The following is a 25304-nucleotide window of genomic DNA, read 5'->3' as shown; positions in this document are numbered from 1 at the left end:
ATAGGTCAATGTACGGCCTTCAACACGGATCCTTGGCTCACACCAAACAACAAGCTATACAGGGCCCCAAAATTACTAGTGTTAAACCATTCAAACGGGAAAACCAACGGTCTAACCTATAAAAAAAAAACGAGAAACGAGAAACACGTATAAATTACATAAACAAACGGCAACTACTGTACATCAGATTCCTGACTTAGGACAGGTGCAAACATTTGCAGCGGGATTAAACGTTTTAATGGATCCAAACCTTCTCCCTTTTACAGAAACAATAGCATAACATCACAACATAGAAAGACATGCATATGTGACGCCTATGAGATTGACATTGTATGTCATTCAATCTTTTTGAAATGACAAACAGGAATGAATATGATTTAGTTTAGGAGTTGGTTTTTTCAATCTTTTACAAGTTCTCAAAACACACACAAGAGGGGATGGGGTGACCCTAGGGACTGCCCTAATATTTCATTTAATGTTTTTGTATCTTGTCCCATACATGCATATATATGGTTTGGGGTGGGGATCTCAATCGTTATCAAGTTTTCAAACAGGAGGGGTGGGATGATCCTAGTATATTTCATTTGATTTGTTATGTTGTCCAATACATGGATATATATGGTTGAGGAAGCATTATTTGAAACATCAGTGACTAGCAGACTTATAATCCAGATGAAATAAAGTGGAAAATTTTGGATATGAATTTCTGTTTCTAAGTTATCAAACAGGAGTTTGTAGGGTGACCCTAAGGACTCTCCCTATATTTCATTTGATTAGTTCTCAATCATGAATATATATGGTTTAATTTAAAGGTGGGGATCTCGACTGTTTCGACTCGGGGGATTATAAACAACATAAGGAATCCTAATGTGCTCTACTTCCTATGTGCAACTTCAAAACTTTTGGGAAAATCGATCATTTAAGGTTTTTCTGGTCATATCTTTTGTAATCAGAACGAAAAGTATGAAAAAACTATCCTTTAAGTTATAAATAGCAAAGTTACCAGCTAGATAAGGACAATGGCAAGTATTTCAGCATTTATTGGGTAGAACACAAATCCAGGGTGCTTGCATAAAGCAGCTTAACTGCATAAAAAGGTTACATTCCAAGGACCACCATGATCAATTTTGATCCTTATTGGCCAAATACTTTCAGCTATCTTAGATTGTGTTTCCCTTTTAAGTTCAAATGTTCAATTAAGATCTGTGGCATGTTGTTAACCATCTTGGATCGGATCCGAACCTTCTGGATACCCATTTTGACCATGTTTGGTTACAATTTGGCAAGTAGTTTCAAAGACTTTCCTTATGGTCCAATGTTTAACTATGTTCCATGCTGGCAGTAATCTTATAGATTGAACCTACCAGACACAATCTTTAAAGGACGCCATCCGTGAATACTTGTGATAGAGTTTGGTTCTAATTGGCATAGGAAGGAACAGATCTCACAATTCATGCCATACCAATATGCAACCACAAAAACTGTTTGAGGCCATATAAAATGAAGTCCACGATAAAGAGGAAGTGAATGTTTAATTGCTCTCTGATTGCACCCAGGGTATGGCATTAATACATAATGAATTGTCCATCAGGATTCAAAGATGGGTAGTTGCTGAGAAAAATGTGATTAATATTCGGTGAAGTCATCACTTTATTAATTCCACCCAAACTATGAATTTACCAAGTCAAACTGAACTGCTATCGTTAGCTAATAGCTGTTATTTACCAGTTCTTCATATTTTTGGCATTATTTTAGCTGTTCTTAGCATTCCATATAATACCAGTTTGAAAAAACTGTCTAATTTGACCATTTCTTAGCAGTCATGGTACCTTTTAAAGTGTTGTCAATTGGACAACAGTTATGACAGCAGTTCCATAGCAGTTAGATAGCTGATTGGATTTTAATCTTTGTTATAAAAATGCTTGGACCTGACTTGTGTTTTCAGCTTGAAAGTAAACCTTCATTTGAATGATCAAATGTGCATTTTTGGCTCCAAACTGTGTGTAAATTCTTGCTAGTGAAAAACTATTTTTGTCAATTATAAATTATAATTTAGGCTAAATGGAATGCATTCACAAACCCACAGTACAGTAAGTTGAAGTTACAGTTAATGCATGTGTATATTCTGACATAAATTTGTAGGGGAAAACAGAAATCACACAGACAGCCCAAAAAGGGGGGATACTGGTTTATTCAAATAGAATAGTTGATGTTGGCAGGAATGTAATAAACTAATATCATATACTTGCAGTGCAAGATGTTATTTGAAAATGAAGATACGACTATTTTAATATGATTTTGTTAAAAAACAAAAATACATCATATTCATTATTCAAGACTTGAAAAACGGGGAGGGAGTATTAGGTAAACATAGGCTGCAAATAGCCGATTGGTTATGGTTAATATTGACCAAACAATCCATTTTATGAGTTTGACTGTCCCTCTGGTATCTTTCGTCCCTCTTTTAATGAAGTTGATGTATGTTACTGAAGTTTGTTTCCAAAATTGGAAACATAATTTTGGAAACATAATACAATGTTTTACATATTACATAACATTATTATTACGTGTATTATTTTTTTTTTTTTTAAATCCAAAAGAGAAAGAGAATTAATATAGTTTCACCACTGCAACAAGTGTGTTGCAATATTTCTCCACTGGAGACAGTCAATTTTCAATATTTTAAGTGCTAGGCTTTCTTAGTTTTTTTAAATTTTACTGTGGAGAATGGAGAAATATTGTAATACACGAGTTATTAGTGGTGAAATCTGTTTCTCTGATGTACAGCTTAGAAAATCAACTTAGCACTTTGTATGAATATGCATTATTGATAGCTGTTAGTATACCAGTTCTCATGAATATTCAGTGCTGACATCAGTTTTTTTGGGTACATGTATCTCATTTAAAATTTTCGTCACAAAAACCTGCTAATAATTGTGAAGGCTAAATAAACTGCTATGAAATGCCTATTATGCAAACTAGCCATTGCCTTGAATTTGTCAACTGTGAATGATAATGAACTGCTGTCATTAGTTAGAACTGTGAATGCTAATAAACTGCTGTCCACTTTGACTTGGGTTATCAAAACATTCAAGTATTCATTTTAAAAAGTTGAATATACTTGACTTTATACTTCATCTGGGCACTGATCGAGTCAAAATTAACAATGAAACAGATGTTATTAGCATCTGTTATTCTTGTATCTTTCTTTGTAAACGCATTTTGTATGTTCAGTTATGTATTGGTTTATTAGGACCCAGCTACACAATGTGGCTGATGCCTTATAGTGATCAGGTCGTCCAGACATAACACAGTGTCCAGGCTGTGCCTCTTTATATAATTGGCATTACAGTACTGCAACTGATCTCAAAAGAGACGCTTAGTTAACAGTTTAATGTTCATTTTTTTTTTACATAAATAAGGCCGTTAGTTTTCTCGTTTGAATTGTTTTACCGGTCTTATCGTGGCCTTTTATAGCTGACTATGCGGTATGGGCTTTGCTCATTGTTGAAGGCCGTACGATGACCTATAGTTGTTAATGTTTGGGTCATTTTTGTGGATATTTATAGTTGCCTCATTGGCAATCATACCACATCTTCTTTTTTATAATATAACAGTTCCGGAATAAAACACGGCTGCAAATTGTTTTAAATGATAGACTAGTATATAGATTTAAATTTCTTTCTGTTCATAAAAAGTTTTGTGGTCACATTTTTGTATTTTAGCACTTTTAATTGGGTATACACCTCAATTTACGGTGTTAGTAGTCACCTTTAAATCCCAAAACCAAAATCATTTTGTTATTTATTGACTCTTTTTATTAAAATTTTCGATGCACATATAATCAAGGATCATTGGACTGATGAAGACATAAATTTAATACCATCCTCGAGTAAAACTCTCATGAATAACATCTGGGAATCTGGTGATTTACCATCAATCTGGAAGCTTGCAACCGTCGTGCCTATTCCAAAACCAAGTAAAGATCATACGGATCCTATTAATTATCGACCAATTGCTCTTACCAGTTGTGTCTGTAAAATACTCGAACGGATGGTCAATGATCGCCTTGTTTGGTTCCTGGAATCCAATGGGCTATTAGCCAATATCCAGTGTGGATTCCGACAGGGTCGCAGTACTCTTGATCATCTTGTTCGATTCGAATCATTTGTCCGTAATGGTTTTGCGAAAAATGAGCATGTGGTGTCGGTCTTTTTCGACCTTGAGAAGGCCTATGATACTGCATGGAAATATGGTATTTTAAAAGATCTATTTGATATGGGGTTGAAAGGCAATATGCCTAATTTTATTTCTAATTTTCTCTCTAACAGACAATTTAATGTTAGAGTTAATTCGACCATGTCTGATCTTTATGATCAAGAGATGGGTGTCCCTCAGGGCAGTATTTTATCTGTTACATTATTTAGTCTTAAAATCAACAGCCTTGTTGAAGTTTTAAAAAGTAATATTGAAGGTTCATTGTACGTTGATGATTTTTTAATATGTTACAGAGGCAAAAATATGAATAACATTGAAAGACAATTACAATTATGTCTTGGAAGAATTGAAAAATGGGCCTCGGAAAATGGTTTTAAATTTTCCACTTCAAAAACGGTCGGGATGCATTTTTGTAACAAAAGAAAATTGCATCTTGATCCAGAACTAACTTTGTACGGCAACCCAATTAAAATGGTTGATGAAACCAAATTTCTTGGTTTACTTTTCGATAAAAAGTTAACCTTTCTACCCCATATCAAAATGTTAAAAGCGAGATGTTTAAAAGCTTTAGATATTTTAAAAGTTGTCGGCAGCACTGACTGGGGTGCTGATCGCAACATTTTACTCAATTTATATAGATCTCTTGTTAGATCTAAACTAGATTATGGCTCTATAGTGTATGGCTCTGCAAGGAAGTCCTACATACAGATTCTCGATGCTGTGCATCACCAAGGTTTGCGTCTCTGTCTTGGCGCATTTAAAACCTCACCAGTTGAGAGTCTGTATGTAGAGGCTGATGAGCACTCACTCACTGACAGACGTTTGAAGCTTGGACTTCAATATGCTGTCAAACTAAAAGCCCATTCAGATAATCCTGCCTACAGCTGTGTTTTTAATCCGATTTATGAAGATATTTTTGCAAAACATGAAAATAAAATTCCTCCGTTAGGTTTACGTTTAAAACCACATTTAGCTTCTTTTGATTTAAAATCTGTTGCTCAAGTTCAAACTTGCAAATGTCCTCCATGGGAACTTCCCAAACCAAAAATGATATTTGATCTCCGTGAACACAATAAAAATAAAACAAATCCTCTTTTAATTCAGCAACACTATGCTGAAATTAAAGCCGATTATCTCGATTTTTCAACTGTCTATACTGATGGATCAAAAGATGGTGATAGAGTTGCATCTGCTGCTGTCTTCAGGGACAGAGCTGCAACCCTCCGTTTGCCATCTGATGCATCCATCTTTACTGCTGAAGCAGAAGCAATAATTTTGGCTTTGAAATTTATTGCTTCTTCAGATAAATCCAAATTTATTATATGTTCGGATTCACTTTCATGCTTACAAGCTATACGAAATACTAAAATTAAAAACCCAACAATCCTGAAAATTTTATATGTAATGAGGAATTTAAAAATTCTTCTGAAAGAAATAATATTTCTATGGGTTCCGAGTCATGTTGGAATCCTTGGAAACACAGCTGTAGACCTTGAGGCAAAGAATGCCCTGGGTGACCCTCTATCTAACTGTGATATACCATATACTGATTTTAAATCTAATATTAGAGAATATGTTTTTAATATATTGAAAAATAAATGGAGTAAAAAAGACGATAATAAATTGCATGAAATTAAACCTAATTTAGGCAAACCTTTTGATAATATTATGTGCAGAAAAGATCAGTGTGTTATTACTAGATGTCGTATTGGTCATACTAGAATAACACACGAGTATCTTTTAAAAAATGAAGATGAACCACAATGTGTTCCTTGCAACTGCAAGTATACTATTAAACATGTTTTAATTAATTGTATTGACTTTGCTGATATTCGTAAGAAGCATTTCAATGTCAATAATATGTATGATTTATTTAATAATGTTCCATTTACAAATATTGTTGCTTTTTTAAAAGAAATTGGAATTTATTATAAAATATAAAAATGTTATTATATTTAAATCGATTTTAATTTTTATTACGTTATTTTACTGTTGATTTTTATTTGTATATAATCAATTTGCTTTAGTCAAGAATTTTAGTGTATTGAAGGACCTTTTGTCTTATTTTAAAAATATGCTTTAAATTGTAAAAATATTCGAATTAGCTCTCGCCGCGATATAGCCTTTTTGTGCTAATGCGGCGTAAAGCAACCAACAATCAATCAATCAATCGAGTAAAACTCTCAAACTTAAAGTTGGCAGTTTCTAAGATGGAAATTTAACGCATTTGTTTTTGGAAAACAAGAAAATATATGATTCAAAAGTAATATTTGACGTTTCAGAGGACAAATCATTATTATTGTGATACTGCATGCAAAATTTGTTGGGCAAATTCAAAAGTTTTGTAAAAAAAAAATACAAAAAAAAAAAAAAATGAAAACATCATTTAAAGGGAAACCGGTACTACAATATATTACATTTCCCCAACATTAGGTTGGCCTTTTGTGTACCCAAGGCAGATGAAGGAAGTCAACTTAGAAACGCCGTGATTGGATGCAAGAGTACAATATATTTTTTTTACTGATCTATGAATATCGACATGAATCAGATAGTTTGGTCCTCTATTGTAGTACACTCTCCTTCGAAGAACTCGATGCGATCTGTTAAGTACACCCTGTTGGTCTATTGTTCTTAAGCAAAGCCTTGCTCTTGATTGTGTGACGCAAAGTCCAAAGCCTATGTTCAGAGTCCTCCACATATACCTGTATCCAACATTAGACAGGCCATTACGGTGTAAAGCCAGGATTGTCCTTACAACTGTAGGTAATGGCGACTGGTTGTTACGCCGTCTGATATTTAATCTTCTCTTAAGTCTTTTTAACATGGAACAACTCATGAATGTTCCGTGAACAAACAAGAGAAATCCACATATTTGAAGGGACGTGTAGCATAATTGATGATAGTATTGGACTAGTTCAGGCACAGAAGCATCATCGCCTGGGTAAGGTATTCCTGTAACGTCATGATCAGCAACACAAAGGAGACAACAGAGTAACTGAAACATAAAGATAGAAATTACACGTATGATGTAATGATAAAATGAAAAATCCGATTGGCTTGATATCTAAATAGGGTGTTCACTGTGACGTCATCAGTTTACTATAAAACTACTAGGAAATGCGCTGCGCCTTCACATTTAATGGAATACGAAATGGAAAAATACACAGTAAGTTTTGACAATCCAAAATAAATCTTCATGGCGATATTTATAACATATTTCATTTTTAAATTTACCCGTTATAGGTATCAGGTATAAGCATATGATATTTTTACATTTGAACATGTTTTCATTTTCAAACAAGAGGACATATTATCTTCTTCCAGCATATTGCAATCGAATAAACATTTTAAAAGTCATCTGATGCCTAAACGAATTTATTTTGTTTGGTTGATTTTTGTACCATATCTTAAAGAAACAACGAATAGTGTACCTAATGAATAAAATTTGTTATGAAAAAAATATGTTTCAATTTTTGCTAAATTTGTTGTAACATCATGCCTCCTGAAACATGATATCTAGTTCTTTATCAATCATTGACTAATTTATAAAATTTGGTCGCATATTGTCAAAGTCAATCAACCATAAAAACAAGGCCAAGATCAAATTACAGGTATCAAAATGACATCCCCTGGTAGTGGGGAACCTCCTTGTCTAATATCATCAACCTAAGTCAAAGCTAAAATTACACTTCAGACTATCATCCCCTTGTAGTTGGAGACGTTAATGCCAAATATTATCAACCTTAGACTTCTATTTCTTGAGATATGGACTTAAGCAGTAAACTCGGTTGCAAAATTGACTATTAGAGTTCTTCAGGGTCATTCAAGCATTTAAAATAGGTCAAAGATAAATGGCACATGACTGACTGGCAAGAACAATATGTAGGAAATCTGCATCCTAAATATTAGAACCTTACTCGTTATGCTTCACGAGATAAAGACATGAACAGCAAACTTGGTTGCAATGTTAACGCCATATATTCACCGTCGCCTGTAAAACCGTACCTACATGTCTCGCTTTTACTGCGCATGCTAGACAAAATATGAAGAAAACTTTATATCATGGTTCACTATATTTTTCGCTAGAGCCGTGTAAATGTGTGCTCATTTTTCCTATTTTGGTAATCCTTTATTTTTTGTAATTTTTGTCCGTTTAAGGTGCAGTTTTTACAAAAAATAAATCACAATACAGTATTAAACCTTTTTCATACTTTCCACGAAGATGGAGCTGATTAGTCTAAATGAAGAAAAACATTATAAAAACTATACAAGAAAGTTTTGACAAATTTTGTTTGTTTTTAAGCCAAAGTGTGTTGATTTGATGTTCGATGTCAGCAACATATTTCTTTGTTTTACTTTCAACATTACCTTTAAAATATTGCTTGATTCCATAGTCTTTGACCATTTATTAGACGGGCAGGTGTCCAAGCAGCTGAAATAGACGATATTTCTTCAATTGAAATGTTTAATGAATAGCAAAATCTTCTAATCGGTCAATATCAAAATAAAGTGAACACATATTTCGTTTCGCATCATGCTTTTCTACCTGGCATTAGTGGCGAATCCAGGGGGTCCGGGGTTGGAACCCTTTTTTACATTTATTTGGCAGATCAATGCAATTGAATGGGGACATATAGTTGGAACTCCCCTTTATCGTGGGCTAGGATCCCCATACCCAACCCTTATAAATGACAAGATCCACCCTGCTAGTTGTGAATCAAATTATTTGTTTAGATTACTAATTTTTTTTTGCTTAGCTGTTATGAATTAAATGAGTCATGGAGATTGATCTACAAAGGACTCTGAAAGGCGAAAGGGAGGGACCATTCAGTTTTTTTCCATTTTTCATTGACAGTCGTACAGAACGGGTAGTGTACTTGTGATGGGATGGTGGGGAGAGGGGTGAAACCCTTTAAGTAGAATATATCTTTAATAATAGCAGACGTCTTACTCTAGATCTTATCACAGGTCACGTTAAACTGTAACTTTTCAATGCCCTTTCATTCAAACAATAACGTTTTTTCTCCCTATGATCTTTTTCATTTTGTGTTCAGTATTGCTTCATATTAAAATATAACGCTAAGTCTCCAAAGAAAACAAATATAAACTTACTTATGACTCGTTTCCACTGCTCCCGCTGATGTTGTTGCTGTCGATCTCCATCTTTAATGTGTCAGCACAGGAAGTAAAATACGGACCGTGGGAATCTGACCGTGAGAACGAATAAAGTTAACATCAAATAAGCAAGTTGACTTAATTAATAAACAAGTCGACTTCTTATTTTATGTCATTTACATTTATATTAGCAAGTCGACATTGTAATAAAAACTTTATCTACATCATTCCGACAAGTTGACTTCAACATGATGATTTAATATCAAATAAACAAGTTGTCGACTTAATCAATTAATAAGTTGAATTCAACGTGTCGACTTCTTATTACTATGCCATTATATTTATATCAGCAAGTCGACATTGTAAAACAATTTTTCTACATCATTCCGACAACTTGACTTCAACTTGATGATAAGATTCCAGCTTATAACACACAACTTGACTAATAATTCCGACTTATTAGCAACAAAATAACTTTACAAGGGGTGTACCATATGCGCTTCCATATGTAACTGTGTGATTTGTCAATTTAGATGTTTTGTAACTTGTCAATTCGTTAAATGTCGATTCGCAAATTTTCAATTTGTATATTGATGTTTGCCGATTTGTCGATTCGTAAATTGTCAATTTGTATATTGATGTTTTGTAACTTGTCAATTCGTTAAATGTCGATTTGCAAATTGTCAATTTGTATATTGATGTTTGCCGATTTGTAAATTCTATATTGATGTTTAGTAACTTGTCAATTCGTAAATTGTCAATTTGTATATTGATGTTTTGTAACTTGTCGATTCGTAAATTGTCAATTTGTATATTGATGTTTTGTAACTTGCCGATTTGTAAATTGTCAATGTGTATATTGATGATTTGTAACTTGTCGATTAGTTAAATGTCAATGTGTGAAATGTCATCATTTGTATTATGCTAAGGATCATTATGACGACAGATGGCGCTCGGTTTCTTCTTATGTGTATAAGCCTCCTGTAAGTAGGAGCACCTCCATATGAAATATAAACCTAAGTCAATTAATCAATTAATTACAGCACATTCGTCTAAAAGAAAGAAAGAAAAAAATTGCATTTGTATGGAAGCGCATATGGTACACCCCTTGTAAAGTTATTTTGTTGCTAATAAGTCGGAATTATTAGTTATGTTGTGTGTTATAAGCTGGAATCTAATCATCATGTGGAATCAACTTGTCGGAATGATGAAGAAATAATTGCATTACAATGTCGACTTGCTAACATAAATGTAATGACATAGTAATAAGAAGTCGACATGATGAATTCAACTTGTTAATTGATTAAGTCGACAACTTGTCTATTTTGAAGATAGGTCAAACCACGTGACTATTTTGGAAAAAAACATAGGTCTATTTTTAAATTGATTTCCATATTTCGTTTGTTTAATGTGCTTCGGTTGTATGAGTTATTTTGTATGAAAAGGGGGAACGGCAGTCAAATATCAGAAAAAAGAACTAAAAAATTAACAATATTTCGGACATAAGGGGGATATACCCCTACCATTTAGTCAGGCCGTTTATTTTCCTTAGTTCTCCAATGGAATTAGTACTATACTAAATTCGTGAAAGATTCCACGGAACCCTCTCTCTTTGCCTGAGATTGCTATTGACTCTAAAAAGTTAATATTTTTCTGTAACATACAAGATTTAAAAAATAGATTTTTTCTGTAGATGCTTTATCTTGATCTAAAAGATAACTCCTATACAACGATACACGGTTTATAACATAAACGGAGATTTACAAATTTATCAGGACAAAAAAGTGTTATTGGCTGCAAAACAAAGCTCTCAGAATTGTACTTCGTGTCTTTTTGTTGTTGAGATATACAAGTTCCCGGCCATGTCCACTCTGTGTATTATTTCTATTTGTATCCATCTGATGAGTTAAGCCTTTTTCAATTTATTTTTATAGTTCATTCTTATGTTGTAATGTTACACCACTGTCCAAGGTTAGGAGAGGGTTAGGATCCTGCTAACATGTTTAACACCGCCACATTCTATATGTATGTGCCTGCCGACTGTCAGGAGCCTGTTATTTAGTGGTTGTCATTTGTTGATGTGTTACATATTTGTTTTTCGTTCACTTATTGTTCATTAATAAGTTCATTAGTTTTCTCGTTTGAATTATTTTATATTTATCAGTTCGGGGTCTTTTACAGTGGACTAGCCTGTAATGGCTTTGGTCATTGTTGAAGGCCGTACGGTAACCTATAATTGTAAATTTCTGTGTCATTTGGTCTCTTATAGAGAGTTGTCTCATTGGCATTTATACCACGTCTTTTTTCTTTATACTTATATAAAAATAAGAAGATGTCGTATGATAGCCATTAAGACATCTCTCCAAAACATACCAAATCACTGAGAAGTATACATCTATATGTCACTATATGGTCTTTAACCATGAGCAAAACCCCTACCGCATAGTAAGCTATGAAAGACCCCGAAATGATAAATGTGAACCAAAAAAAAGGAGAAACATAACAATCTAAAAGACGAACACGCCGACGCCATTAACACCGACGACTGAATAAAGATTTGCTTTGTCTCACTTCCGCGTGCGACATTAATGTCGCAGGCTCGACACAAATCAAATGACTAGTACTTTATTGTCAACAAATGGAACACTTTTAATCATCTCACACTCAATTACAGGGAAACAACGGATAATTTATGTTCCAATTGTCGTAACCATAATTCCTTCCGCTTTTCCTCAAGGATGACTTACCGTATTCGACCAAATCACTTGGTTTGTAATTTCACGAATAATCCGACAGGTGACTCACGTTGAGCAGGATCAGCTCAATCTTCGAGATCTTCGTCTGATTTTGATGAATTTATATTGGCCAGTAATACTGATCTATTGAGTTATCCAGCTACAGCTGGTTTTTTATGGTTTTTGTTATGCTGTGACACGGCGGTCCCAGGTTTGGGTTAGGGTTGAGCGCTCACAGACATGTTTAACTCCGCCACATTCTTCATATGCCTGTCACAAGTCAAGAGCCTGTATTTCAATGGTTGCCGTAGGTTTATGTGTTTCATATTTGCTTTTGTAAACTGTTTTGTTATAAATAAGATGGACGTCAAGTTGGTTACTTATTCCCTATTCCCTATTCGTTACTTATTCCCTATTCCCTATTCGTTACCTATTCGTTACTTATTCCCTATTCCCTATTAATTACCTATTCGTTACTTATTCCTTATTCCCTATTCGTTACCTATTCGTTACTTATTCCCTATTCCCCTATTCGTTACTAATTCCTTATTCCCTATTCGTTACCTTTTCGTTACTTATTCCTTATTCCCTATTCGTTACCTATTCGTTACTTATTCCTTATTCGCTATTCGTTACTTATTACTTATTCCTTATTCGTTTCTTATTCGTTACTTATTACTTATTCCTTATTCGTTACTTATTCGATTTTTGATATCCTTCCCCTTTTTAATTGTTTATATTCTTATCTCTGGTTATAGTTCTAAATTTGTTGAGGTAAAATGACCTTTTTATGACCTATTTATATGTGTTTGTGCTCAACCGATCATGTTGCTTTATGTTCGATACTTATTTGTTTCTTATTTGATTTTTATACGTTCTACCTTTTAAATGTTTTATATTCGTATGTTTGAAGATCTGGTTCTTGGTTCGAAGAGGTGAAATCACCTTTTAGCGCTTGTATAAAAATGAAGATGTGGTATGATCGCCAATGAGACAACTCCCCACAATAGACCAAAATGACACAGAAATTAAAAACTATAGGTCACGATACGGCCTTCAACAATAAGCAAAGCCCATACCGCATGGTCCGCTATAAAACATGTTAGCGGGGTGTACATCGTTTCGGAGCTTGACTAATAATACCTTGTTCATAACACGCGTATTGTACGTTGCACCTTTTAGAAAATGATTTTCAATTGTGTTCTTTTCTCTGGCGGTAACTATGTTTTCTTAGAGATGAAATAACCCTATTAGCGCGTATGTACCCGTTCCAGCGCTCGGTTTAAACCCTGTTACTTATTCGTTCCTTAATCGCTTTTAATACGCGTGGTATACGTTGCACCTTTTAAAAAAAGGATTTTAAATTGTTTTCTTGCTTCTAGTGGTAGATTTCGTTTCTAAGAGGTGATACAAACCTATCAGCGCGTATGTAGCAGTTTCAGCGCTCGATTGATACCCTGTTACTTATTCGTTCCTTATTCGCGTATAATACGTGTGTTATACGTTGCACATTTAAAAAAAAATGATTTTCAATTGTTTTCTTGTCATTGGTGGTAAATTTGGTTTCTAAGGGGTGATTTAACCCTATAAGCGCGTATATACCCGTTTCAGTGCTCGACTGTTATCCTGTTACTTATTCGTTTCTTATTCGCGTCTCGTGCGTTTGTTATACGTTGCACCTTTTAGAAAATGATTTTCAATTGTTTTCTTGTCTCTGGTGGTACCTATGTGTTCTAAGAGGAAAAAAAAACCTATCAGCACTTTAAAAAAGAAATATTTTTGTGTCTATGGTGGTAACTGTCGGTTCTTACAGGTGAAACTACCCTAATACACATATGTTCCCGTTTCAGCGCTCGACTGATACCCTGTTACTTATTCGTTCCTTATTCACTTAAAAAAAAACGTGTGTTATGTGTTACACTTTAAAAAAGAAATATTTTTGTGTCTCTGGTGGTAACTGTAGGTTCATAGAGGTAAAATAACCCTAATCGAACATATGTACCCGTTTCAGCGCTCGACTGATACCCTGTTACTTATTCGTTCCTTATTCGCTTTTAATACGCGTGGTATACGTTGCAGCTTGAAATAAATTGATTATCGATTGCTTTCATGTCTCTGGTGGTAATTATGTGTTCTCTGAGGTGAAAAAAAACCTATAAACGCATATGTACCCGTTTCAGCGCAACACTGATATCCTGTTACTTATTCGTTCCTTATTCACTAATAAAACGTGTGTTATGCGTTGCACTTTAAAAAAAGAAATATTTTTGTGTCTCTGGTGGTACCTGTTGGTTCTTAGAGGTGAAATAACCCTAATAGAACATATGTACCTGTTTCAGCGCTCGACTGATACCCTTTTACTTATTCGTTCCTTATTCGCTTTAAATACGTGTGGTATACGTTGCACCTTGAAATAAATCGATTATCGATTGCTTTCATGTCTCTGGCGGTAATTATGTGTTCTCTGAGGTGAAATAACCATATTAGAGCATATGTACCCGTTCCAGCGCCTCCGGCCTCACCCCCTATGGATTTTACTAACCCTCTATGGATCCGTACGGGGTCAGTAGCGAACCATATAACTTATAGTATGTATCCGTTCCAGCGCTCGGTTAATACCCTGTTACTTATTCGTTCCCTATTGGCTTTAAATACGCGTGGTATACGTTGCACCTTGAAATAAGTCGTTTTTCAATTGTGTTCATGTCTCTAGTAGTAACAATGTGTTCTTAGAGATCAAATAACCCTGTTAGCGCGTATGCACCCGTTCAAGCGCTCGGTAAATACCCTGTTACTTATTCGTTACTTATTCGCTTATATTACGTTTGTTATACGTTGCACCTTTTAGAAAAGGATTTTCAATTATATTCATGTCTCTGGTGGTAACAAAGTGTTCTTAGAGATGAAATGACCCTATTAGCGTGTATGTATCCGTTCCAGCACTCGGTTAATACCCTGTTACTTATTCGTTACTTTTTCGCTATTAATACGTTTGTTATACGTTGCACCTTTTAGAAAAGGATTTTTTAATTGTATTCATGTCTTTGGTGGTAACAATGTGTTCTTAGAGATGAAATGACCCTATTAACGTATGTGTATCCGTTCCAGCACTCGGTAAATACCTTGTTACTTATTCGTTACTTATTCACTTATAATACGTTTGTTATACGTTGCACCCTTTAGAAAAGGATTTTCAATTGTGTTCATGTCTCTAGTGGTAACAATGTGTTCTTAGAGATGAAATAACCATATTAGCGCATATGTACCCGTTCCAGCGCTCAGTTAATACCCTGTTACTTACTCGTTCCTTATTCGCTTTTAATACGCAGGATTTACGCTGCACCTTCAAATGAAATAATTTTGAATTGTGTTCATGTCTCTGGTGGTAACAATGTGTTCTTAAAGATGAAATAACCCTATAAGCGTATATGTAACCGTTCGAGCGCTCGGTTTATACCCTGTTACTTATTCGTTATTTATTCGCTTATAATACGTTTGTTATACAACACTGGACACTTTAAATTTGCAAAACACTCATTTGCAAATCCGCCGCCGCCTCAAATAAGAGCTACAGTGTCATGTTTATAACCAAAATGTGCGGAATTACATGGGATTTAATAATTTCATTAGTTTTCTACTGTTACTATTATATTTATTTTGCTATTTGATTTATAAAAACATGGGATTTTCAATATCCCATGGGACAGGGCAAAATCCCATGGGATTTACCATTATCCCATGGGATTTTGGTTAAATCCCATGGGATTTTTTTTGGTCCCATGGGATAATTGTAGTCCCATGGGATATTTGTTGTCCCATGGGACAAAAAAAATCCCATGGGATTATTATTATCCCATGGGATTTTTAATATCCCATGGGACAAAATAAAATCCTATGGGATTCAAATTATAAATATATAGATATAAATATACAGTATGTGTATGTTGCAATGAATGCTGTTTGGTAGTAAAAAGTTTTAAATGTATACAAGTTTTTTTATATTTTATTAAATTTTTTTTCATTTTGTCACAAACATGTTTTTTATTTGTTAATATGACAATAAAGATTATAATTCTGATTTTGGAATGTATAATAAAATTTAAGGTCAAAGAGTAAAGTTCTTTCACTGAAACAAAATGATGACATGTTTAAATAAATGAAAAAATATTGTTTTGAAATCTTTGTCTTGTTTATTTTATAATGAAAAATAGAACTGAAAAAAATATTTCATATTCTGACTGAATAGTTTACTCTTTTCATGAAGTAAGGTTTTCTTTGTTATAGTTTCATTGCAATACATGATTGAATATGCAAACAATTTGAATTATATACCTTTGTGGTGTACATAATATTATGCTTATATTTGCAAATTTATAATTTAAACACTTTTTGTGTTAAAGTTTTAGTTTTCTTTTTCGCTGCTTGCTATGTACAATTATTCAGTCCACTATATAAGAGTCAAGTCAATAAATTATTTCATCCACTAGAATATTCCTGCAATTCTTAGACAAAACATTTTTCAATCTGTTCTTCAAAGATCCTCCTTGGTACATCTTTATTGGATGGAGCGATTCAAATGAGAAGACAAAGCAGGTTTATTTGGACAACAACATACTAATATTTTTTTCATTCGTTCCTTCTTTCAATTGATAATTACATTGTTGCATTTACAAGATCAAGTTCTTGAGCATCTATGATCATGATGATATGACTCCTTTTTGTTTATAGTCATTATGTTGAAATTTCCTTTTTCTATTAAATGTAGAAAAAAACATTCCATTTCAAATTAATAAAAAAAGTCGCACTGTTAAAAATATCATCTTCCAAGTTTTCTGTTCAGTATTGATCTGTTGAATGATGACCATGAAAACCGAGATGTCTGACCTACAAATACACAAAACTCAAAAATTATCAGTGAAGAGAAATACAGCAATAAAATGACTATTTTATCATGTTTATGAACATTTTAATAAACTTTCATTTAAATATCTATTGTTAGTACTCTTATTTCAGTGCTTTGTGTCTATGATTTACATATTACTGGTTATTGTTTGGTTCCTTGTTGCAGTCTTTTGAGTTAAGCCCATTGCAACAAATTTTTACAATTTGTTCAAATGTTGTGCTGTTATTAAAACCACTGTCCAGTATAGCGTTTGCTCATTGTCAAAGGCTGTACAGTGAACTATTTTTGTTAAATTAAGGGGGCTCACAGGTTTCAATCAATTTTTTTCTTAATACATGTAATATAGGGTTACGCTATATTTTTCTATAAATGAACTTTATCTTATACTTTATAGAAAAATAGAAAAATTAAATTAAAACTAGAGGCTCTAAAGAGCCTGTGTCGCTCACCTTGGTCTATGTGCATATTAAACAAAGGACACAAATGGATTCATGACAAAATTGTATTTTGGTGATGGTGATGTGTTTGAAGTTCTTACTTTACTGAACAATTTTGCTTCTTACAATTATATCTATAATGAACTTTGCCCATTAGTAACAGAGAACTATATTTGGTAAAAATTTACATAAATTTACCAAATTAATGAAAATTGTTAAAAATTGACTATAAAGGGCAATAACTCCTTAAGGGGCCAATTGACCATTTAGGACATGTTGACTTATTTGTAGATCTTACTTTGCTGAACATTATTGCTGTTTACAGTTTATCGCTATCTATAATAGTATTCAAGATAACCAAAAACGGCAAAATTTCTTTAAAAATTACCAATTGGAGGGCAGCAACCCAACAACCAGTTGTCCAATTCATCTGAAAAATTCAGGGCAGATAGATATTGACTTGGTTAACAATTTAACTTCTTGTCAGATTTGCTCTAAATGCTTTGGTTTCATAGTTATAAGCCAAAAACTGCATTTTACCCCTATGTTCTATTTTTAGCCGTGGCGGCCATCTTGGTTGGTTAACCAGGTCACGCCACACATTTTTTAAACAAGATACCCCAAAGATGATTGTGGCCAAGTTTGGATTAATTTGGCCTAGTAGTTTCAGAGGAGAAGATTTTTGTAAAAGATTACTTTAATTTACGAAAAATGGTTAAAAATTGAGTATAAAGGGCAATAACACCTAAACGGGTCAACTGACCATTTTTGTCATGTTGACTTATTTATAGATCTTACTTTGCTGAACATTATTGCTGTTTACAGTTTATCTCTATCTATAATAATATTCAAGATAATAACCAAAAACAGCAAAATTTCCTCAAAATTACCAATTCAGGGGCAGCAACCCAACAACCGATTGGCCGATTCATCTGAAAAATTTCAGGGCAGATAGATCTTGACCTGATAAACATTTTTACCCCCTGTCAGATTTGCTCTAAATGCTTTGGTTTTTGAGTTATAAGCCAAAAACTGCATTTTACCCCTATGTTCTATTTTTAGCCGAGGCGGCCATCTTGGTTGGTTGACCGGGTCACGCCACACATTTTTTAAATTAGATACCCCAATGATGATTGTGGTCAAGTTTGGTTCAATTTGGCCTCAGAGGAGAAGATTTTTGTAAAAGTTAACGACGACGGACGACGCCGGACGACGCCGGACGCCAAGTGATGAGAAAAGCTCACTTGGCCCTTTGGGCCAGGTGAGCTAAAAATGGGGACACCATTTAATCACACTCACAATCCGCCTTTGAAAGAAGCATATATATACATTTTTGTAAATGTACTTTTTTTTCTGTTTAACTAATAGGATAAATAGAGGTAATTTTGAAATGAAAAAAGAACTTAATTACAGAAATCGCTTAAATTTTACAATAGTTTAGTTTAAGTAAAGTTAGTTGAAAATGATAATAAAAAATATAGGTCACTGATGAGCTAAAAAAGATATTACAATTTTCATGCCAAAAAATGGCATTTCTGCACCAAAGGGAGATAATTTGGAGCTTTTTCAATGATATATACATTTTAAAAGTTGTATGGGGCCAAAACGAATTGATTTTTTAGAATGATTTCTGTACCATATGAAAAAGTAAAAACTAATAAAGTTATAAATAAAATTAGTTATGAAAAAAAAATATTTAATATTTTTCTGAAATTTTTATACCCTCGAGCCTCCTTAAACATTGTTAAATGTCATTTTATCTCTATTGGAGAAAAGTCTTATTTGAAATCATACTGCTTCTTATTTTTATATCAACCCAGCCATATTATGCCTGTCCAATATCAGGAGCTTGTACATAGTTCAGTGGTTGATGTTGGTTCATATCCGTCATTTTTGTTTTTCATAATATTTTGTTTTTTTATAAATTAGTCTGGTATATTTGAAGTTTGAATTGATGCTTTGTTTCAAATTTTGTTAGCGTTGTCTTTTATAGATTACTATATCATGTCATAGGGTATGAGTTTTTTCATTACTAACAGGTCATCATTGGCCTCTAATAAGTAATTACAATGCTTACATCCACTTAATTGAACTCTGATGGATAGTTTTCTCATTTATCGTACCACATCTTATTTTAATAAATATTTAATCATTACTCAAGGGCTAAAACTTTTTTCAACAGTGGACTTACCATTTAGGCTTTGTTGACCTTTGTAAATCTATTTTTGTTGATAATTTCTTCTGTTTATAGTTTCCCTTTTATATCTTTAATATTCTTGCCCTACACATAAAAGGGTAAACAATATCATTTAATGACAAAAATAACTACTAATACATAAAAAGTAGGCAACTGAAAATTTTGCCTCATTTGTATATAACTTTGACTTGATTCTCATTCTTGCTGTTTAATATTATCATTGTTTTATGAAAATGAGGTCTTAGTAAAATTAACCTTGGCAAAAAGATATCTTCTTTTTTTATATGACACCTTACATTCATTTTGTACAACAAGTAGACCTATGCTTATAATATCTGATAAAATGACAAAACCAAGAAAAAATCCCTGTGGTAAGACAAAATGTGCCATAATATTAGTCCAAATGATAATAAAGTCTTGCATGGCTATTCTGTTCTGTTCTGGTTTAGAAAATCCCTCCTTCAAAGGAGCACTTTGCACAATGACGAATAAATGTTTATATATATATATATATATATACCTAAAAAGACATACTAGGTACGCCTCGTGAGATAAGTGTTGGTTACTGTCAAAGACCCTTACGCTTGCTTGGCGGAAGGTTTTTAATTATGAAGACGAGTTCGTACTCCATGAAGAGCAAAGCAAAGCTTCCTTGTTATGTATTCTACAGTGTAGCAGGCATCCATGCATTTACATTTGCAACCACAAGCACATATAAAGCTACTAGGGTCCAATATAAAGTTAGTGTCTAGCTATTTCAACTTTTTTCTTGGATGCCGTCATAGTAAAAAAAAATCCTTTCAAGGTGTAATAATTGTTTGTATTACAAAAAGAAGAAACCTAAATCTTACTTGTTAGTTGTTATGGGCTAACAAAAAAGATTTATTTAAAGTTGGTTATACATAAAATACAACATAAGCTCTAGAGCTTTTATCCAACATATATATATGACAAGCATAATACATAAAACATAAAGTTCATCACTGAGATAGTAGTCTCAGATAGAGGGAGACAGGGTCAACCAAACCCTATTCAATCTGAATGTAGGACAGAAAGTCACAGGACAAAAAGTCACAGGACAAAAAGTCACGGTCAACAAGTCACAGACAAAAAGTCACAATTCAGTTTAGAGATTATTTTTCTTTGAACAAGAAAACACTTTTTTTGTATTTTTCTTGAAGTTTTATTTAAGAAGCAACTTAGTAATTAAAATTTATTCAATAAATATCAATAATAATCAAAGAATTGTTATGAAAACAAAATTTCAAAGTGGCTTGGTACTTAAATGGCTTCAATTTGCCAATATAAAATATGGCCCCATAAATATATCCTTTGCAAGATTAAAATCTAATACATTTCCATTTATCGTGTTTATCAAGCTCTATGAGCAATTTCCTTAAATTAAAAATGAATATATGTAATAAAAAGAAAATATTTCAAGATCTTTTTCATATATATTCAAACCAATTGTCAACAATTTGTTTGTGACTTTTTGTCCTATCAAATTTGTGACTTCATGTCCTGTGACTTTTTGTCCTGTGACTTTCTGTCCGTTTACCTTCCATCTAAATCAGTAAACTGAATAATTATTTTTGCAGTAGTCCGGGTAACGAGTCGATATCTGTTATTAATCATGCAAATTGCGAGTCAACACTTACACACCTTTTTTCAGAATGTCAGCTAAAAACAAAGAATCACTGGTGATAGGGGAGTGTAACCGATGAATTGATCCTGAATCAGATAAGATTTTCCAAGTATTACGGAGTCGGAGAACCTCTTTATTTGATCACACTCATCGGGAGATTTAATAATGAGGCTACTAAAAACATTTCATTTTCCCATGTTCACTGTTTTTCGCTATAATTATTTAAAGCTGAATAAAGCTATTTGAAAAATACATTAATTTGTGTTTTTTACTGCTACAAGATATTTGAATAAATCACGTGAAAAAAATGCTAATTACGCACCAGTTGCTGAGCAGAGAATCATTTTAAGCCAGGAACAGTATATACAAACTGTAAGAATAGAAATTCCCTGTAAAAAGGCAGTCAAATCTTAACAGAACTGTAACTTAATGATACATGTATATCAAGTTCCAACACCTCACCCAGCACCCTGGCCCAGCACACTGAGTTAGCAAACTGGTGTGTGTCAATCACGGGGGGGGGGGGGGGTCTCTTCCTATATAAAGGTATATACATATATGCCGCTGGAATGGGTCCCTTTTTTGATCCGTCAAATATATCAATGGGGTGCAATTTTACCGAGGAAATATATCAATAGGTAGTAATTGACCGATTGTGAAAATTTTGAGCTGATAAATATATGAATGGGTTATGATTTCGCTGTGAAATATATGTATAGGTAGGGATTTCACAATTATTCAATATATGAATGGGGGGTGTTTTTAAAATCCCAGCTGCACACCTGTACCCAAAATCCCATATTGAGACCCCCCCCCCCCCCGTGGTGTCAGTCTTATAATATAAAACTGCGTAGGTTCATATCATTAGATTTATCGTTTGTTTGGATATTTTTAGGATCATTGTAAAATTATATATCTTGAATTTTGTTAAAATACTATTTTAAATTGTTCAATTCGTTATATTTCATAATTTTGTCAAAGTGTACTTTTTAAAGTTTTAAATTTTAAAGATATAAAAATGAATATATATATATATATATATATATATATATATATATATATATATATATATATATATATATATATATATATATATATATATTCCATTTTGATTTGAGGGAAATCTGTTTGAACTGTAATGACATGGTCAGTCAACTGATTTGTTGCAAAGCTGATTACAGGTAATTATAACATACAGCAATTTTCCATTACGACAGTGCGTGTACTCTCCGGTGTGTATAACGTAAAGTTTCTAGAGAACATCCTGTCTACGTGTAATACAGATTGATGACATTACACAAAATTTCTTTTGTTAAATGTGCTTAGGTATCTGTGTCTATTCCCTATTTCAACACCACAAATTTTTTGAAGAAAAAAAATCAAAAAATCAATTATATGAAATAAAGAAGAAAAGTAGCTAATATCAACTTCAGTAACTAGTAACTGCGCATTGAGTAATCATAATTTCAATATTGCATGAATCAACAAATGGAAGTTTTTAACGACCTTGACTGGCTATACAGCCCTTGCACGGTCGGTAATGAACCAACCCTTGACAAAACGTATACATGTAATGAAAATCTTTTATGAATTTAAGTTAAGTTTTAAATACGAAACTAAGTTATTAGATCAGAAGATAAATTCTTACTTTAAAATTTATTTGAAATAGTTTATACTTTAACAATTTACATACCTGGTGAATAAAATACAATGATGTTTCAATTATTTATTCCAAACAGCTATCTACATTTAAGTGTGATATGTGATGTTGGGAGATTGCGGTCTTCCCTTTTTAACCCCAACATCACGTGCTGATTGGAATTATTTTATTCACCTATGAAATTTTAGCGTCAATTTTGAATTTTCTAAAGTTACTTTTTATTGGTCAACTATTCTCTTTTTATGTTATAGATTTATTTGATTGACATATATTGTATTTAGTTATGTAAAATCAATTAAAGGATTATCAAAATCTTTACTTACTTAACAGAATTATTAAGTGAACAATAGAAACACTTTAGGGTTATTTTCCTACGGCAAATTACAAACATTTTTATTCTTTTAAAAGATGACAGTTTATTTAATTTATTTCTCAACGTCAGATTAATAGCTATGATCAAAAGACCTCTAGAATTCAGATTAACTATATGCTATTTACAAAAAGACAAACTATTTATAACTTAATCTTACGTCACCTACTTTGTCTTAGAGCTTGAGCAATGCAATATAATTCAATTTTATTTTATTTATAAGTTTATTTCTCTAAGTTTACTTTATATTATTTTCCTTTTGCAACATACAATTTTCCATCATTATACAAGCCCTTGCTATAATATAATGAAACTTGTCGCCAATATCACCATAAATACTTAAAGAACAGATACAATCTTATCCTAAATAGTTTGCCATCTATCAATTCAAAAAGAAATTTTGAGTCGAAACTGAAGTACCAAATCTTTAAAAAGAATCACCTTTTTTTGTAACAGTATAGACGTCGAAAATTAAACTCTATATATATATTCTTTTTTCAAAACTCCTGAAATAATTTAAAATTATCTTTAGACAGCTTTCATATGCAAATCTTTTTAGAAGTATGTGAGCGTATTACCCCCCCCCTTTTTTTCCTTCTATAAAATTTATTTGTAAACGATTTTGTGTCTTAATTTGTGTTTACTAATTAACTGCGGTTCATGCTGTCAAAAGTAAAACATGTCTCCTTGTGTATAAGTTATTGATAAAAAAATATTTGAAGCCGCCAGAAGAATAAATCATTTCCTGAACTTAAATATATTTATTTGTAAATAAAGACAATTTGCCTAAAACATTCTCTCATATATTTAAACAATTGTAAAATAATTAATTCAACGACTTTCTTTTACTTTTTACTTTTCTTCTTCAGTTTTTTTTACCCATTGCTCTTCAATTACTGATCACAAATTTTTCGGATGCTTTTTATCCTATTTTCTTATCGAACTTACATGTTAGCAGTTGAACGGAATTAAGTACATTTTTCGGGAATTTACAACTTAAATTTTCAACAACAAAATTCCACACTTTTTTACTGGGATTTTTTTTTCTGTTTTGAAGGCGCCACCAGTGACCCCGTAGCACACATAACCAACACCTCACATGGCGTATTCACGATGTTGAGGTATTGACCTACAATCACATTTATCAATATACAGCAAGTAGGTAATTTGGTGTTGAATGCCAGTAGGTCAGAATTTGTTAATTGAATTTTACCTGTAAAAGGGTCACTAGCTGTCAAATTCATGTTCATCGATTTTAATCAAATTCACATAACATGTGGTGTTGAATTGTTTATTAAAATTCCACGCACAATCTTGGCTGATATGCATAAAACCATTATTTCATGAACCTGCATGAAATATTGACTTATCACAGAACTAAAAAAATAAACCACCGAAAGTCCACATAACTAAGATCATAAGAGAGGGGGGGGCAAGGGGGGTCCCCATAACAGCAAAACAGTGAATTGATTTGGTGAAAAACAGATAACAAGGAATTGAAAAGGGATAATAACAGATAACAGTAATGAAATATGAAAATAAATCTGTCAAAGACCAATCCAGTAGATGACTCGTAAATCTTAGTATATAACTTGTGGTATGGACCTAAAAAATTTGTGCAAACAAGACGTTTCGGCCGTTGAGGCAGTTCTGCCTTGGTTGATTTTTTTTTCCGTAACTTGGATGTTGAATTTTTCTGAACGAAATTACTAGTTTCTGTTTTTGATATAGGGATATTTTTAATCTAGGGCATTTGAGGGATCAATTTTTAATGATTTAGATTTTTTTATTTAATTTTTGAAAATCTTATGTAAAATTATAATATATGGAAAATTTGGGTACAGCAATGGAGAAGCTGAAGGATTTTAAAAAGGGTATTTGTCGAAAAATTAAACTGAAGACACATCTGTATTTGCATCAATGGTTTCTGAGCTTCGATTTTCGCCATGTGAAGCAGCTAAAAAGCTTTTAAAAATATGGTGATCAGGATTCTCTTTCATGTAAATGAAAAGAGAGGGAGTAGC

At 32.8% G+C, this 25304-nt stretch overlaps 1 long non-coding RNA gene across 3 annotated transcripts; it reads right to left on the bottom strand.

The window, feature by feature from the left end:
• Positions 1–16053: 16053 nt before the first annotated feature.
• On the bottom strand, positions 16054–23377 carry LOC143072696 (uncharacterized). Of its 3 annotated transcripts, none has more exons than XR_012977281.1 (3): positions 22944–23377; positions 19600–19689; positions 16054–16952 (listed from the first exon to the last, which is right to left on the bottom strand). It is a non-coding gene; the product is annotated as an uncharacterized LOC143072696 (long non-coding RNA). The 3 variants fall into 3 exon arrangements; XR_012977280.1 differs by lacking the exon at positions 22944–23377 and adding an exon at positions 21164–21757; XR_012977282.1 differs by lacking the exon at positions 22944–23377 and adding an exon at positions 21268–21756.
• Positions 23378–25304: the final 1927 nt, after the last annotated feature.

This window comes from Mytilus galloprovincialis, chromosome 4, assembly GCF_965363235.1.
Source record: "Mytilus galloprovincialis chromosome 4, xbMytGall1.hap1.1, whole genome shotgun sequence".
In the NCBI taxonomy this organism is placed as follows: Eukaryota; Metazoa; Mollusca; class Bivalvia; order Mytilida; family Mytilidae; genus Mytilus; species Mytilus galloprovincialis.
Note: the sequence above shows the minus strand (reverse complement) of the source record. Positions and strands in the feature narration are given on the sequence as shown.